We start from the raw sequence: 20,477 nt of genomic DNA on the forward strand, positions 1-20,477 counted from the left end.
ACCTTGCAGCCGGGACAGATCCAGGAGTTACTACTCCACCATCTTGAATCCCAGAGTGATGCATCCTTACACCCGGGACAGCTACACGAGTTACTACTCCACCAGCTTGAATCCCAGAGTGATGCAAACTTGCACCCGGGACAGCTACACGAGTTACTACTCCACCAGCTTGAATCCCAGAGTGATGCAAACTTGCACCCGGGACAGCTACACGAGTTACTACTCCACCAGCTTGAATCCCAGAGTGATGCAACCTTGCAACCGGGACAGCTACACGAGTTACTACTCCACCAGCTTGAATCCCAGAGTGATGCAAACTTGCACCCGGGACAACTACACGAGTTAATGCTCCACCAGCTTGAATCCCAGAGTGATGCAAACTTGCACCCGGGACAGCTACGCGAGTTACTACTCCACCAGCTTGAATCCCAGAGTGATGCAAACTTGCACCCGGGACAGCAACGCGAGTTACTACTCCACCAGCTTGAATCCCAGAGTGATGCAACCTTGCACCCGGGACAGATACACGAGTTCCTACTCCACCAGCTTGAATCCCAGAGAGATGCAACCTTGCACCCGGGAGAGCTACACGAGTTACTGCTCCACCAGCTAGAATCCCAGAGAGATGCAACCTTGCACCTGGGACAGATCCAGGAGTTACTACTCCACCGGCTTGAATCCCAGAGTGATGCAACGATGCAACCAGGACAGCTACACGAGTTACTACTCCACCAGACTGAATCCCAGAGTGATGCAACCTTGCACACAGAACAGATAGACGAGTTACTACATCACCATCATGAATCCCAGAGTGATGCAAACTTGCACCCGGGACAGCTACACGAGTTACTACTCCACCAGCGTAAAACCCAGAGAGATGCAACCTTGCACCCGGGACAGCTACACGAGTTACTACTCCACCAGCGTAAAACCCAGAGTGATGCAAACTTGCACCCGGGACAGCTACAAGAGTTACTAATCAACCAGCTTGAATCGCAGAGTGATGCAACCTTGCACCCGGGACAGCTACACGAGTTACTACTCCACCAGCTTAAATCCCAGAGTGATGCAACCTTGCACCCGGGACAGCTACACGAGTTACTACTCCACCATCTTGAATCCCAGAGTGATGCAAACTTGCACCCGGGACAGCTACGCGAGTTACTACTCCACCAGCTTGAATCCCAGAGTGATGCAAACTTGCACCCGGGACAGCAACGCGAGTTACTACTCCACCAGCTTGAATCCCAGAGTGATGCAACCTTGCACCCGGGACAGATACACGAGTTCCTACTCCACCAGCTTGAATCCCAGAGAGATGCAACCTTGCACCCGGGAGAGCTACACGAGTTACTGCTCCACCAGCTTGAATCCCAGAGTGATGCAACCTTGCACCTGGGACAGATCCAGGAGTTACTACTCCACCGGCTTGAATCCCAGAGTGATGCAACAATGCAACCAGGACAGCTACACGAGTTACTACTCCACCAGACTGAATCCCAGAGTGATGCAACCTTGCACACAGAACAGATAGACGAGTTACTACATCACCATCATGAATCCCAGAGTGATGCAAACTTGCACCCGGGACAGCTACACGAGTTACTACTCCACCAGCGTAAAACCCAGAGAGATGCAACCTTGCACCCGGGACAGCTACACGAGTTACTACTCCACCAGCGTAAAACCCAGAGTGATGCAAACTTGCACCCGGGACAGCTACAAGAGTTACTAATCAACCAGCTTGAATCGCAGAGTGATGCAACCTTGCACCCGGGACAGCTACACGAGTTACTACTCCACCAGCTTAAATCCCAGAGTGATGCAACCTTGCACCCGGGACAGCTACACGAGTTACTACTCCACCAGCTTGAATCCCAGAGTGATGCAAACTTGCACCCGGGACAGCTACAAGAGTTACTAATCAACCAGCTTGAATCGCAGAGTGATGCAACCTTGCACCCGGGACAGCTACACTAGTTACTACTCCACCAGCTTAAAACCCAGAGTGATGCAACCTTGCAGCCGGGACAGATCCACGAGTTACTACTACACTGGCTTGAATACCAGAGTGATGCAACGATGCAACCAGGACAGCTACACGAGTTACTACTCCACCAGACTGAATCCCAGAGTGATGCAACCTTGCACCCGGGACACCTACACGAGTTACTACTCCACCAGCTTGAATCCCAGAGTGATGCATCCTTGCACCCGGGACAGCTTCACGAGTTACTACTTAACCAGCTTGAAACCCACAGTGATGCAACCTTGCACCCGGGACAGCTACACGAGTTACTACTCCACCATCATGAATCCCAGAGTGATGCAACCTTTCACCTGGGACAGCTACACGAGTTACTGCTCCACCAGCTTGAATCCCAGAGTGATGCAACCTTGCACCCGGGACAGCTACACGAGTTGCTACTCCAACAGACTGAATCGCAGAGTAATGCAACCATGCACCCGGGACACCTACACGAGTTACTACTCCACCAGCTTGAAACCCAGTGTGATGCATCCTTGCACCCGGGACAGCTACACGAGTTACTGCTCCACCAGCTTGAATCCCAGAGAGATGCAAACTTGCACCCAGGACAGATACACGAGTTACTACTCCAGCAGCTTAAAACCCACAGTGATGCAACCTTGCAGCCGGGACAGATCCAGGAGTTACTACTCCACCATCTTGAATCCCAGAGTGATGCATCCTTACACCCGGGACAGCTACACGAGTTACTGCTCAACCGGCTTGAATCCCAGAGTGATGCAACCTTGCACGCGGGATAGCTACACGAGTTACTACTCCACCAGCTTGAATCCCAGAGTGATGCAAACTTGCACCCGGGACAGCTACACGAGTTACTACTCCACCAGCTTGAATCCCAGAGTGATGCAACCTTGCAACCGGGACAGCTACACGAGTTACTACTCCACCAGCTTGAATCCCAGAGTGATGCAAACTTGCACCCGGGACAACTACACGAGTTAATGCTCCACCATCTTGAATCCCAGAGTGATGCAAACTTGCACCCGGGATAGCTACGCGAGTTACTACTCCACCAGCTTGAATCCCAGAGTGATGCAAACTTGCACCCGGGACACCAACGCGAGTTACTACTCCACCAGCTTGAATCCCAGAGTGATGCAACCTTGCACCCGGGACAGATACACGAGTTCCTACTCCACCAGCTTGAATCCCAGAGAGATGCAACCTTGCACCCGGGAGAGCTACACGAGTTACTGCTCCACCAGCTTGAATCCCAGAGTGATGCAACCTTGCACCTGGGACAGATCCAGGAGTTACTACTCCACCGGCTTGAATCCCAGAGTGATGCAACGATGCAACCAGGACAGCTACACGAGTTACTACTCCACCAGACTGAATCCCAGAGTGATGCAACCTTGCACACAGAACAGATAGACGAGTTACTACATCACCATCATGAATCCCAGAGTGATGCAAACTTGCACCCGGGACAGCTACACGAGTTACTACTCCACCAGCGTAAAACCCAGAGAGATGCAACCTTGCACCCGGGACAGCTACACGAGTTACTACTCCACCAGCGTAAAACCCAGAGTGATGCAAACTTGCACCCGGGACAGCTACAAGAGTTACTAATCAACCAGCTTGAATCGCAGAGTGATGCAACCTTGCACCCGGGACAGCTACACGAGTTACTACTCCACCAGCTTAAATCCCAGAGTGATGCAACCTTGCACCCGGGACAGCTACACGAGTTACTACTCCACCAGCTTGAATCCCAGAGTGATGCAAACTTGCACCCGGGACAGCTACAAGAGTTACTAATCAACCAGCTTGAATCGCAGAGTGATGCAACCTTGCACCCGGGACAGCTACACTAGTTACTACTCCAGCAGCTTAAAACCCAGAGTGATGCAACCTTGCAGCCGGGACAGATCCACGAGTTACTACTACACCGGCTTGAATACCAGAGTGATGCAACGATGCAACCAGGACAGCTACACGAGTTACTACTCCACCAGACTGAATCCCAGAGTGATGCAAACTTGCACCCGGGACAGCTACATGAGTTACTACTCCAACAGACTGAATCGCAGAGTAATGCAACCATGCACCCGGGACACCTACACGAGTTACTACTCCACCAGCTTGAATCCCAGAGTGATGCATCCTTGCACCCGGGACAGCTTCACGAGTTACTACTTAACCAGCTTGAAACCCACAGTGATGCAACCTTGCACCCGGGACAGCTACACGAGTTACTACTCCACCATCATGAATCCCAGAGTGATGCAACCTTTCACCTGGGACAGCTACACGAGTTACTGCTCCACCATCATGAATCCCAGAGTGATGCAACCTTTCACCTGGGACAGCTACACGAGTTACTGCTCCACCAGCTTGAATCCCAGAGAGATGCAAACTTGCACCCGGGACAGCAACACGAGTTACTACTCCAGCAGCTTAAAACCCACAGTGATGCAACCTTGCAGCCGGGACAGATCCAGGAGTTACTACTCCACCATCTTGAATCCCAGAGTGATGCATCCTTACACCCGGGACAGCTACACGAGTTACTGCTCCACCAGCTTGAATCCCAGAGAGATGCAAACTTGCACCCAGGACAGATACACGAGTTACTACTCCAGCAGCTTAAAACCCACAGTGATGCAACCTTGCAGCCGGGACAGATCCAGGAGTTACTACTCCACCATCTTGAATCCCAGAGTGATGCATCCTTACACCCGGGACAGCTACACGAGTTACTGCTCAACCGGCTTGAATCCCAGAGTGATGCAACCTTGCACGCGGGATAGCTACACGAATTACTACTCCACCAGCTTGAATCCCAGAGTGATGCAAACTTGCACCCGGGACAGCTACACGAGTTACTACTCCACCAGCTTGAATCCCAGAGTGATGCAACCTTGCAACCGGGACAGCTACACGAGTTACTACTCCACCAGCTTGAATCCCAGAGTGATGCAAACTTGCACCCGGGACAACTACACGAGTTAATGCTCCACCATCTTGAATCCCAGAGTGATGCAAACTTGCACCCGGGACAGCTACACGAGTTCCTACTCCACCAGCTTGAATCCCAGAGTGATGCAACCTTGCACCCGGGACAGATACACGAGTTCCTACTCCACCAGCTTTAAACCCAGAGTGATGCAACCTTGCACCTGGGACAGATCCAGGAGTTACTACTCCACCAGCTTGAATCCCAGAGTGATGCAACCTTGCACCCGGGACAGATACACGAGTTACTACTCCACGATCATGAATCCCAGAGAGATGCAACCTTGCATCCGGGACAGCTACACGAGTTACTACTCCACCAGCTTGAATCCCAGAGTGATGCAACCTTGCACCTGGGACAGATCCAGGAGTTACTACTCCACCGGCTTGAATACCAGAGTGATGCAACGATGCAACCAGGACAGCTACACGAGTTACTACTCCACCAGACTGAATCCCAGAGTGATGCAACCTTGCAACCAGGACAGCTACACGAGTTACTACATCACCATCATGAATCCAGAGTGATGCAACCTTGCAACCAGGACAGCTACACGAGTTACTACATCACCATCATGAATCCCAGAGTGATGCAACCTTGCAACCAGGACAGCTACACGAGTTACTACATCACCATCATGAATCCCAGAGTGATGCAAACTTGCACCCGGGCCAGCTCCACGAGTTACTACTCCACCAGCTTGAATCCCAGAGAGATGCAACCTTGCACCCGGGACAGCTACACGAGTTACTACTCCACCAGCTTAAAACCCAGAGTGATGCAACCTTGCAGCCGGGACAGATCCACGAGTTACTACTACACCGGCTTGCATACCAGAGTGATGCAACGATGCTACCAGGACAGCTACACGAGTTACTACTCCACCAGACTGAATCCCAGAGTGATGCAAACTTGCACCCGGGACAGCTACATGAGTTACTACTCCAACAGACTGAATCGCAGAGTAATGCAACCATGCACCCGGGACACCTACACGAGTTACTACTCCACCAGCTTGAATCCCAGTGTGATGCATCCTTGCACCCGGGACAGCTTCACGAGTTACTGCTTAACCAGCTTGAAACCCAGAGTGATGCAACCTTGCACCCGGGACAGCTACACGAGTTACTGCTCCACCAGCTTGAATCCCAGAGAGATGCAAACTTGCACCCGGGACAGCAACACGAGTTACTACTCCAGCAGCTTAAAACCCACAGTGATGCAACCTTGCAGCCGGGACAGATCCACGAGTTACTACTACACCGGCTTGAATACCAGAGAGATGCAACCTTGCACCCGGGACGTCTGCACGAGTTACTACTCCAACAGACTGAATCGCAGAGTAATACAACCATGCACCCGGACACCTACACGAGTTACTACTCCACCAGCTTGAAACCCAGTGTGATGCATCCTTGCACCCGGGACAGCTTCACGAGTTACTACTTAACCAGCTTGAAACCCACAGTGATGCAACCTTGCACCTGGGACAGCTACACGAGTTACTACTCCACCATCATGAATCCCAGAGTGATGCAACCTTTCACCCGGGACAGCTACACGAGTTACTACTCCACCAGCTTGAATCCCAGAGAGATGCAAACTTGCACCCGGGACAGCAACACGAGTTACTACTCCAGCAGCTTAAAACCCACAGTGATGCAACCTTGCAGCCGGGACAGATCCAGGAGTTACTACTCCACCATCTTGAATCCCAGAGTGATGCATCCTTACACCCGGGACAGCTACACGAGTTACTGCTCAACCGGCTTGAATCCCAGAGTGATGCAACCTTGCACCCGGGACAGCTACGCGAGTTACTACTCCACCAGCTTGAATCCCGGAGTGATGCAACCTTGCACCCGGGACAGATACACGAGTTCCTACTCCACCAGCTTGAATCCCAGAGAGATGCAACCTTGCACCCGGGAGAGCTACACGAGTTACTGCTCCACCAGCTTGAATCCCAGAGTGATGCAACCTTGCACCTGGGACAGCTACATGAGTTACTACTCCACCAGCTTGAATCCCAGAGTGATGCAACTATGCAACCAGGACAGTTACACGAGTTACTACTCCACCAGACTGAATCCCAGAGTGATGCAACCATGCACACAGAACAGATAGACGAGTTACTACATTACCATCATGAATCCCAGAGTGATGCAAACTTGCACCCGGGACAGCTCCACGAGTTACTTCTCCACCAGCTTGAATCCCAGAGTGATGCAACCTTGCACCCGGGACAATTACACGAGTTACTACTCCACCAGCTTGAATCCCAGAGTGATGCAAACTTGCACCCGGGACAGCTACAAGAGTTACTAATCAACCAGCTTGAATCGCAGAGTGATGCAACCTTGCACCCGGGACAGCTACACTAGTTACTACTCCACCAGCTTAAAACCCAGAGTGATGCATCCTTGCACCCGGGACAGCTTCACGAGTTACTACTTAACCAGCTTGAAACCCAGAGTGATGCATCCTTGCACCTGGGACAGCTACACGAGTTACTACTCCACCATCATGAATCCCAGAGAGATGCAACCTTGCACCCGGGACAGCTACACGAGTTACTACTCCACCATCATGAATCCCAGAGAGATGCAACCTTTCACCTGGGACAGCTACACGAGTTACTGCTCCACAAGCTTGAATCCCAGAGAGATGCAAACTTGCACCCAGGACAGATACACGAGTTACTACTCCAGCAGCTTAAAACCCACAGTGATGCAACCTTGCAGCCGGGACAGATCCAAGAGTTACTACTCCACCATCTTGAATCCCAGAGTGATGCATTCTTACACCCGGGACAGCTACACGAGTTACTGCTCAACCGGCTTGAATCCCAGAGTGATGCAACCTTGCACCCGGGATAGCTACACGAGTTACTACTCCACCAGCTTGAATCCCAGTGTGATGCAAACTTGCACCCGGGACAGCTACACGAGTTACTACCCCACCAGCTTGAATCCCAGAGTGATGCAACCTTGCAACCGGGACAGATCCACGAGTTACTACTACACCGGCTTGAATACCAGAGAGATGCAACCTTGCACCCGGGACGTCTGCACGAGTTACTACTCCACCATCATGAATCCCAGAGTGATGCAACCTTTCACCCGGGACACCTACACGAGTTACTACTCCACCAGCTTGAATCCCAGAGAGATGCAAACTTGCACCCGGGACAGCAACACGAGTTACTACTCCAGCAGCTTAAAACCCACAGTGATGCAACCTTGCAGCCGGGACAGATCCAGGAGTTACTACTCCACAATCTTGAATCCCAGAGTGATGCATCCTTACACCCGGGACAGCTACACGAGTTACTGCTCAACAGGCTTGAATCCCAGAGTGATGCAACCTTGCACCCGGGACAGCTACGCGAGTTACTACTCCACCAGCTTGAATCCCGGAGTGATGCAACCTTGCACCCGGGACAGATACACGAGTTCCTACTCCACCAGCTTGAATCCCAGAGAGATGCAACCTTGCACCCGGGAGAGCTACACGAGTTACTGCTCCACCAGCTTGAATCCCAGAGTGATGCAACCTTGCACCTGGGACAGCTACATGAGTTACTACTCCACCAGCTTGAATCCCAGAGTGATGCAACTATGCAACCAGGACAGCTACACGAGTTACTACTCCACCAGACTGAATCCCAGAGTGATGCAACCATGCACACAGAACAGATAGACGAGTTACTACATCACCATCATGAATCCCAGAGTGATGCAAACTTGCACCCGGGACAGCTCCACGAGTTACTTCTCCACCAGCTTGAATCCCAGAGTGATGCAACCTTGCACCCGGGACAACTACACGAGTTCCTACTCCACCAGCTTGAATCCCAGAGAGATGCAACCTTGCACCCGGGACAGCTCCACGAGTTACTTCTCCACCAGCTTGAATCCCAGAGTGATGCAACCTTGCACCCGGGACAATTACACGAGTTACTACTCCACCAGCTTGAATCCCAGAGTGATGCAAACTTGCACCCGGGACAGCTACAAGAGTTACTAATCAACCAGCTTGAATCGCAGAGTGATGCAACCTTGCACCCGGGACAGCTACACTAGTTACTACTCCACCAGCTTAAAACCCAGAGTGATGCATCCTTGCACCCGGGACAGCTTCACGAGTTACTACTTAACCAGCTTGAAACCCAGAGTGATGCATCCTTGCACCTGGGACAGCTACACGAGTTACTACTCCACCATCATGAATCCCAGAGAGATGCAACCTTGCACCCGGGACAGCTACACGAGTTACTACTCCACCATCATGAATCCCAGAGAGATGCAACCTTTCACCTGGGACAGCTACACGAGTTACTGCTCCACAAGCTTGAATCCCAGAGAGATGCAAACTTGCACCCAGGACAGATACACGAGTTACTACTCCAGCAGCTTAAAACCCACAGTGATGCAACCTTGCAGCCGGGACAGATCCAAGAGTTACTACTCCACCATCTTGAATCCCAGAGTGATGCATTCTTACACCCGGGACAGCTACACGAGTTACTGCTCAACCGGCTTGAATCCCAGAGTGATGCAACCTTGCACGCGGGATAGCTACACGAGTTACTACTCCACCAGCTTGAATCCCAGTGTGATGCAAACTTGCACCCGGGACAGCTACACGAGTTACTACCCCACCAGCTTGAATCCCAGAGTGATGCAACCTTGCAACCGGGACAGATCCACGAGTTACTACTACACCGGCTTGAATACCAGAGAGATGCAACCTTGCACCCGGGACGTCTGCACGAGTTACTACTCCACCATCATGAATCCCAGAGTGATGCAACCTTTCACCCGGGACACCTACACGAGTTACTACTCCACCAGCTTGAATCCCAGAGAGATGCAAACTTGCACCCGGGACAGCAACACGAGTTACTACTCCAGCAGCTTAAAACACACAGTGATGCAACCTTGCAGCCGGGACAGATCCAGGAGTTACTACTCCACCATCTTGAATCCCAGAGTGATGCATCCTTACACCCGGGACAGCTACACGAGTTACTGCTCAACAGGCTTGAATCCCAGAGTGATGCAACCTTGCACCCGGGACAGCTACGCGAGTTACTACTCCACCAGCTTGAATCCCGGAGTGATGCAACCTTGCACCCGGGACAGATACACGAGTTCCTACTCCACCAGCTTGAATCCCAGAGAGATGCAACCTTGCACCCGGGAGAGCTACACGAGTTACTGCTCCACCAGCTTGAATCCCAGAGTGATGCAACCTTGCACCTGGGACAGCTACATGAGTTACTACTCCACCAGCTTGAATCCCAGAGTGATGCAACTATGCAACCAGGACAGCTACACGAGTTACTACTCCACCAGACTGAATCCCAGAGTGATGCAACCATGCACACAGAACAGATAGACGAGTTACTACATCACCATCATGAATCCCAGAGTGATGCAAACTTGCACCCGGGACAGCTCCACGAGTTACTTCTCCACCAGCTTGAATCCCAGAGTGATGCAACCTTGCACCCGGGACAACTACACGAGTTCCTACTCCACCAGCTTGAATCCCAGAGAGATGCAACCTTGCACCCGGGAGAGCTACACGAGTTACTGCTCCACCAGCTTGAATCCCAGAGTGATGCAACCTTGCACCTGGGACAGCTACATGAGTTACTACTCCACCAGGTTGAATCCCAGAGTGATGCAACTATGCAACCAGGACAGCTACACGAGTTACTACTCCACCAGACTGAATCCCAGAGTGATGCAACCATGCACACAGAACAGATAGACGAGTTACTACATCACCATCATGAATCCCAGAGTGATGCAAACTTGCACCCGGGACAGCTCCACGAGTTACTTCTCCACCAGCTTGAATCCCAGAGTGATGCAACCTTGCACCCGGGACAGCTACACTAGTTACTACTCCACCAGCTTAAAACCCAGAGTGATGCATCCTTGCACCCGGGACAGCTTCACGAGTTACTACTTAACCAGCTTGAAACCCAGAGTGATGCATCCTTGCACCTGGGACAGCTACACGAGTTACTACTCCACCATCATGAATCCCAGAGAGATGCAACCTTGCACCCGGGACAGCTACACGAGTTACTACTCCACCATCATGAATCCCAGAGAGATGCAACCTTTCACCTGGGACAGCTACACGAGTTACTGCTCCACCAGCTTGAATCCCAGAGAGATGCAAACTTGCACCCAGGACAGATACACGAGTTACTACTCCAGCAGCTTAAAACCCACAGTGATGCAACCTTGCAGCCGGGACAGATCCAGGAGTTACTACTCCACCATCTTGAATCCCAGAGTGATGCATCCTTACACCCGGGACAGCTACATGAGTTACTGCTCAACCGGCTTGAATCCCAGAGTGATGCAACCTTGCACGCGGGACAGCTACACGAGTTACTACTCCACCAGCTTGAATCCCAGAGTGATGCAACCTTGCAACCGGGACAGCTACACGAGTTACTACTCCACCAGCTTGAATCCCAGAGTGATGCAAACTTGCACCCGGGACAACTACACGAGTTACTACTCCACCAGCTTGAATCCCAGAGTGATGCAACCTTGCAACCGGGACAGCTACACGAGTTACTACTCCACCAGCTTGAATCCCAGAGTGATGCAAACTTGCACCCGGGACAACTACACGAGTTAATGCTCCACCATCTTGAATCCCAGAGTGATGCAAACTTGCACCCGGGACAGCTACGCGAGTTACTACTCCACCAGCTTGAATCCCAGAGTGATGCAAACTTGCACCCGGGACAGCAACGCGAGTTACTACTCCACCAGCTTGAATCCCAGAGTGATGCAACCTTGCACCCGGGACAGATACACGAGTTCCTACTCCACCAGCTTGAATCCCAGAGAGATGCAACCTTGCACCCGGGAGAGCTACACGAGTTACTGCTCCACCAGCTTGAATCCCAGAGTGATGCAACCTTGCACCTGGGACAGATCCAGGAGTTACTACTCCACCGGCTTGAATCCCAGAGTGATGCAACGATGCAACCAGGACAGCTACACGAGTTACTACTCCACCAGACTGAATCCCAGAGTGATGCAACCTTGCACACAGAACAGATAGACGAGTTACTACATCACCATCATGAATCCCAGAGTGATGCAAACTTGCACCCGGGACAGCTACACGAGTTACTACTCCACCAGCGTAAAACCCAGAGAGATGCAACCTTGCACCCGGGACAGCTACGCGAGTTACTACTCCACCAGCTTAAATCCCAGAGTGATGCAACCTTGCACCCGGGACAGCTACACGAGTTACTACTCCACCAGCTTGAATCCCAGAGTGATGCAAACTTGCACCCGGGACAGCTACAAGAGTTACTAATCAACCAGCTTGAATCGCAGAGTGATGCAACCTTGCAGCCGGGACAGATCCACGAGTTACTACTACACCGGCTTGAATACCAGAGTGATGCAACGATGCAACCAGGACAGCTACACGAGTTACTACTCCACCAGACTGAATCCCAGAGTGATGCAAACTTGCACCCGGGACAGCTACATGAGTTACTACTCCAACAGACTGAATCGCAGAGTAATGCAACCATGCACTGGGGACACCTACACGAGTTACTACTCCACCAGCGTAAAACCCAGAGAGATGCAACCTTGCACCCGGGACAGCTACACGAGTTACTACTCCACCAGCGTAAAACCCAGAGAGATGCAACCTTGCACCCGGGACAGCTACACGAGTTACTACTCCACCAGCGTAAAACCCAGAGTGATGCAACCTTGCACCCGGGACAGCTACACGAGTTACTACTCCACCAGCTTGAATCCCAGAGTGATGCAACCTTGCACCCGGGACAGCTACACGAGTTACTACTCCACCAGCGTAAAACCCAGAGTGATGCAACCTTGCACCCGGGACAGCTACACGAGTTACTACTCCACCAGCTTGAATCCCAGAGTGATGCAAACTTGCACCCGGGACAGCTACAAGAGTTACTAATAAACCAGCTTGAATTGCAGAGTGATGCAACCTTGCACCCGGGACAGCTACACTAGTTACTACTCCACCAGCTTAAAACCCAGAGTGATGCAACCTTGCAGCCGGGACAGATCCACGAGTTACTACTACACCGGCTTGAATACCAGAGTGATGCAACGATGCAACCAGGACAGCTACACGAGTTACTACTCCACCAGACTGAATCCCAGAGTGATGCAAACTTGCACCCGGGACAGCTACATGAGTTACTACTCCAACAGACTGAATCGCAGAGTAATGCAACCATGCACCCGGGACACCTACACGAGTTACTACTCCACCAGCTTGAATCCCAGAGTGATGCATCCTTGCACCCGGGACAGCTTCACGAGTTACTACTTAACCAGCTTGAAACCCACAGTGATGCAACCTTGCACCCGGGACAGCTACACGAGTTACTACTCCACCATCATGAATCCCAGAGTGATGCAACCTTTCACCTGGGACAGCTACACGAGTTACTGCTCCACCAGCTTGAATCCCAGAGAGATGCAAACTTGCACCCGGGACAGCAACACGAGTTACTACTCCAGCAGCTTAAAACCCACAGTGATGCAACCTTGCAGCCGGGACAGATCCAGGAGTTACTACTCCACCATCTTGAATCCCAGAGTGATGCATCCTTACACCCAGGACAGCTACACGAGTTACTGCTCAACCGGCTTGAATCCCAGAGTGATACAACCTTGCACGCGGGATAGCTACACGAGTTACTACTCCACCAGCTTGAATCCCAGAGTGATGCAAACTTGCACCCGGGACAGCTACACGAGTTACTACTCCACCAGCTTGAAACCCAGAGTGATGCAACCTTGCATCCGGGACAGCTACACGAGTTACTACTCCACCAGCTTGAATCCCAGAGTGATGCAAACTTGCACCCGGGACAACTACACGAGTTCCTACTCCACCAGCTTGAATCCCAGAGAGATGCAACCTTGCACCTGGGACAGCTACACGAGTTACTACTCCACGATCATGAATCCCAGAGAGATGCAACCTTGCACCCGGGACAGCTACACGAGTTACTACTCCACCAGCTTGAATCCCAGAGTGATGCAACCTTGCACCTGGGACAGATCCAGGAGTTACTACTCCACCGGCTTGAATACCAGAGTGATGCAACGAAGCAACCAGGACAGCTACACGAGTTACTACTCCACCAGACTGAATCCCAGAGTGATGCAACCTTGCAACCAGGACAGCTACACGAGTTACTACATCACCATCATGAATCCCAGAGTGATGCAACCTTGCAACCAGGACAGCTACACGAGTTACTACATCACCATCATGAATCCCAGAGTGATGCAAACTTGCACCCGGGCCAGCTCCACGAGTTACTACTCCACCAGCTTGAATCCCAGAGTGATGCAACCTTGCACCCGGGACAGCTACACGAGTTACTACTCCACCAGCTTAAAACCCAGAGTGATGCAACCTTGCAGCCGGGACAGATCCACGAGTTACTACTACACCGGCTTGCATACCAGAGTGATGCAACGATGCTACCAGGACAGCTACACGAGTTACTACTCCACCAGACTGAATCCCAGAGTGATGCAAACTTGCACCCGGGACAGCTACATGAGTTACCACTCCAACAGACTGAATCGCAGAGTAATGCAACCATGCACCCGGGACACCTACACGAGTTACTACTCCACCAGCTTGAAACCCAGTGTGATGCATCCTTGCAGCCGGGACAGCTTCACGAGTTACTACTTAACCAGCTTGAAACCCAGAGTGATGAAACCTTGCACCCGGGACAGCTACACGAGTTACTACTCCACCAGCCTGAATCCCAGAGTGATGCAAACTTGCGCCCGGGACAGCTACACGATTTACTAATCCACCAGCTTGAATCCCAGAGAGATGCAACCTTGCACCTGGGACAGCTACACGAGTTACTGCTCCACTGGCTTGAATACCAGAGTGATGCAACCTTGCACCCGGGACAGCTACACGAGTTACTGCTCCACCAGCTTGAATCCCAGAGAGATGCAAACTTGCACCCGGGACAGCAACACGAGTTACTACTCCACCATATTGAATCCCAGAGTGATGCAACCTTGCACGTGGGACAACTACACGAGTTACTGCTCCACCAGCTTGAATCCCAGAGTGATGCAACCTTGCACCCGGGACAGCTACACGAGTTACTGCTCCACCAGCTTGAATCCCAGAGTGATGCAACCTTGCACCCGGGACAGCTACACGAGTTACTACTCCACCAGCTTAAAACCCAGAGTGATGCAACCTTGCAGCCGGGACAGATCCACGAGTTACTACTCCACTGGCTTGAATACCAGAGTGATGGAACGATGCAACCAGGACAGCTACACGAGTTACTACTCCACCATCTTGATTCCTAGAGTGATGCAACCTTGCACCCGGTGCAGCACCACGAGTTACTACTCCACCAGCTTGAAACCCAGAGTGATGCAGCCTTGCACCCGGGACAGCTACACGAGTTACTACTCCACCATCATGAATCCCAGAGTGATGCAACCTTGCACCCGGGACAGCTACACGAGTTACTGCTCCACCAGCTTGAATACCAGAGTGATGCAACATTGCACCTAGGACAGCTACATGAGTTCCTACTCCACCAGCTTAAAACCCAGAGTGATGCAACCTTGCAGCCGGGACAGATCCACGAGTTACTACTCCACCATCTTGAATCCCAGAGTGATGCAACCTTGCACCCGGGACAGCTACACGAGTTACTACTCCACCAGATTGATTCCCAGAGTGATGCAACCTTGCACCCGGGGCAGCTACACGAGTTACTACTCCACCAGCTTAAATCCCAGAGAGATGCAACCTTGCACCCGGGACAGCTACACGAGTTACTACTCCACCAGATTGATTCCCAGAGTGATGCAACCTTGCACCCGGGGCAGCTACACGAGTTACTACTCCACCAGATTGATTCCCAGAGTGATGCAACCTTGCACCCGGGGCAGCTACACGAGTTACTACTCCACCAGCTTAAATCCCAGAGAGATGCAACCTTGCACCCGGGACAGCTACACGAGTTACTACTCCACCAGCTTAAAACTCAGAGTGATGCAACCTTGCACCCGGGACAGCTACACGAGTTACCAGTCCACCAGCTTAAAACCCAGAGTGATGCAACCTTGCACCGGGGACAGCTACACGAGTTACTACTCCACCAGATTGAATCCCAGAGAGATGCAACCTTGCACCACGAACAGCTCCATGAGTTACTGCTCCACCAGCTTAAAACCCAGAGGGATGCAACCTTGCACCCGGGACAGCTACACGAGTTACTACTCCACCAGATTGAATCCCAGAGAGATGCAACCTTGCACCACGAACAGTTCCATGAGTTACTGCTCCACCAGCTTAAAACCCAGAGGGATGCAACCTTGCACCCGGGACAGCTACACGAGTTACTACTCCACCAGCTTGAATCGCAGACTGATGCAACCTTGCACCCGGGACAGCTACACGAGTTACTGCTCCACCAGCTTGAATCCCAGAGTAATGCAACCTTGCACCCGGGACAGCTACACGAGTTACTACTCCACCATCATGAATCCCAGAGTGATGCAACCTTGCACCCGGGACAGCTACACGAGTTACTACTCCACCAGCTTGAACCCCAGAGTGATGCAACATTGCACCTGGGACAGCTACATGTGTTACTACTCCACCAGCTTAAAACCCAGAGTGATGCAACCTTGCAGCCGGGACAGATCCACGAGTTACTACTCCACCGGCTTGAATCCCAGAGTGATGCAAACTTGCACCCGGGACAGCTACACGAGTTACTACTCCACCATATTGAGTCCCAGAGTGATGCAACCTTGCAACCAGGACAGCTACACGAGTTACTACTCCACCATACTTAATCCCAGAGTGATGCAACCCTGCACCCGGGACAGCTACACGAGTTACTACTCCACCAGCTTAAAACCCAGAGTGATGCAACCTTGCAGCCGGGACAGATCCACGAGTTACTACTACACCGGCTTGAATACCAGAGTGATGCAAAGATGCAACCAGGACAGCTACACGAGTTACTACTCCACCAGCTTGAAACACAGAGTGATGCCACCTTGCACCCGGGACAGCTACACAAGTTACTACCCCAGCAGCTTGAATCGCTGAGTGATGCAACCATGCACCAGGGACATCTACACGAGTTACTACTCCACCAGCCTGAATCCCAGATTGATGCAAACTTGCGCCCGGGACAGCTACACGATTTACTAATCCACCAGCTTGAATCCCAGAGAGATGCAACCTTGCACCTGGGAAAGCTACACGAGTTACTGCTCCACTGGCTTGAATACCAGAGTGATGCAACCTTGCACCCGGGACAGCTACACGAGTTACTGCTCCACCAGCTTGAATCCCAGAGTGATGCAACCTTGCAGCCGGGACAGCTTCACGAAGTACTACTCCACCGGCTTGAATCCCAGAGTGATGCAACCTTGCACCTGGGACATCTACATGAGTTACTACTCCACAAGCTTGAAACCCAGAGTGATGCAACCTTGCAGCCGGGACAGATCCACGAGTTACTACTCCACCGGCTTGAATACCAGAGTGATGCAACGATGCACCCAGGACAGCTTCACGAAGTACTACTCCACCATCTTGATTCCTAGAGAGATGCAACCTTGCACCCGGTGCAGCACCACGAGTTACTACTCCACCAGCTTGAATCCCAGAGTGATGCAAACTTGCACCCGGGACAGCTACATGAGTTACTACTCCACCAGCTTGAATCCCAGAGTGATGCAGCCTTGCACCCGGGACAGCTACACGAGTTACTACTCCACCATCATGAATCCCAGAGTGATGCAACCTTGCACCCGGGACAGCTACACGAGTTACTGCTCCACCAGCTTGAATACCAGACTGATGCAACATTGCACCTGGGACAGCTACATGAGTTACTACTCCACCAGCTTAAAACCCAGAGTGATGCAACCTTGCAGCCGGGACAGATCCACGAGTTACTACTCCACCATCTTGAATCCCAGAGTGATGCAACCTTGCACCCGGGACAGCTACACGAGTTACTACTCCACCGGCTTGAATACCAGAGTGATGCAACGATGCAACCAGGACAGCTACACGAGTTACTACTCCACCAGACTGAATCCCAGAGTGATGCAACCTTGCACCCGGGACAGCTACACGAGTTACTGCTCCACCAGCTTGAATCCCAGAGTGATGCAACCTTGCACCTGGGACAGCTACATGAGTTACTATTCCACCAGGTTAAAACCCAGAGTGATGCAACCTTGCAGCCGGGACAGATCCACGAGTTACTACCCCAGCCGCTTGAATCACTGAGTGATGCAACCATGCACCAGGGACGGCTACACGAGTTACTACTCCACCAGACTAAATCCCAGAGTGATGCAACCTTGCACCGGGGACAGCTACACGAGTTACTACTCCACCAGCTTGAATCGCAGACTGATGCAACCTTGCACCCGGGACAGCTACACGAGTTACTGCTCCACCAGCTTGAATCCCAGAGTAATGCAACCTTGCACCCGGGACAGCTACACGAGTTACTACTCCACCATCATGAATCCCAGAGTGATGCAAACTTGCACCCGAGACAGCTACACGAGTTACTACTCCACCAGCTTGAACCCCAGAGTGATGCAACATTGCACCTGGGACAGCTACATGAGTTACTACTCCACCAGCTTAAAACCCAGAGTGATGCAACCTTGCAGCCGGGACAGATCCACGAGTTACTACTCCACCGGCTTGAATACCAGAGTGATGGAACGATGCAACCAGGACAGCTACACGAGTTACTACTCCACCATCTTGATTCCTAGAGTGATGCAACCTTGCACCCGGTGCAGCACCACGAGTTACTACTCCACCAGCTTGAAACCCAGAGTGATGCAGCCTTGCACCCGGGACAGCTACACGAGTTACTACTCCACAATCATGAATCCCAGAGTGATGCAACCTTGCACCCGGGACAGCTACACGAGTTACTGCTCCACCAGCTTGAATACCAGAGTGATGCAACATTGCACCTAGGACAGCTACATGAGTTACTACTCCACCAGCTTAAAACCCAGAGTGATGCAACCTTGCAGCCGGGACAGATCCACGAGTTACTACTCCACCATCTTGAATCCCAGAGTGATGCAACCTTGCACCCGGGACAGCTACACGAGTTACTACTCCACCAGATTGATTCCCAGAGTGATGCAACCTTGCACCCGGGGCAGCTACACGAGTTACTACTCCACCAGCTTAAATCCCAGAGAGATGCAACCTTGCACCCGGGACAGCTACACGAGTTACTACTCAACCAGATTGATTCCCAGAGTGATGCAACCTTGCACCCGGGGCAGCTACACGAGTTACTACTCCACCAGATTGATTCCCAGAGTGATGCAACCTTGCACCCGGGGCAGCTACACGAGTTACTACTCCACCAGCTTAAATCCCAGAGAGATGCAACCTTGCACCCGGGACAGCTACACGAGTTACTACTCCACCAGCTTAAAACCCAGAGTGATGCAACCTTGCACCCGGGACAGCTACACGAGTTACCAGTCCACCAGCTTAAAACCCAGAGTGATGCAACCTTGCACCGGGGACAGCTACACGAGTTACTACTCCACCAGATTGAATCCCAGAGAGATGCAACCTTGCACCACGAACAGCTCCATGAGTTACTGCTCCACCAGCTTAAAACCCAGAGTGATGCAACCTTGCACCCGGGACAGCTACAAGAGTTACTACTCCACCAGATTGAATCCCAGAGAGATGCAACCTTGCACCACGAACAGCTCCATGAGTTACTGCTCCACCAGCTTAAAACCCAGAGGGATGCAACCTTGCACCCGGGACAGCTACACGAGTTACTACTCCACCAGACTGAATCCCAGAGTGATGCAAACTTGCACCCGGGACAGCTACACGAGTTACTGCTCCACCAGCTTGAATCCCAGAGTGATGCAACCTTGCACCTGGGACAGATCCACGAGTTACTACCCCAGCCGCTTGAATCACTGAGTGATGCAACCATGCACCAGGGACGGCTACACGAGTTACTACTCCACCAGACTGAATCCCAGAGTGATGCAACCTTGCACCGGGGACAGCTACACGAGTTACTACTCCACCAGCTTGAATCGCAGACTGATGCAACCTTGCACCCGGGACAGCTACACGAGTTACTGCTCCACCAGCTTGAATCCCAGAGTAATGCAACCTTGCACCCGGGACAGCTACACGAGTTACTACTCCACCATCATGAATCCCAGAGTGATGCAACCTTGCACCCGGGACAGCTACACGAGTTACTACTCCACCAGCTTGAACCCCAGAGTGATGCAACATTGCACCTGGGACAGCTACATGAGTTACTACTCCACCAGCTTAAAACCCAGAGTGATGCAACCT

The sequence above is a fragment of the Hypanus sabinus genome, chromosome 4 (assembly GCF_030144855.1).
Source record: "Hypanus sabinus isolate sHypSab1 chromosome 4, sHypSab1.hap1, whole genome shotgun sequence".
In the NCBI taxonomy this organism is placed as follows: domain Eukaryota; kingdom Metazoa; phylum Chordata; class Chondrichthyes; order Myliobatiformes; family Dasyatidae; genus Hypanus; species Hypanus sabinus.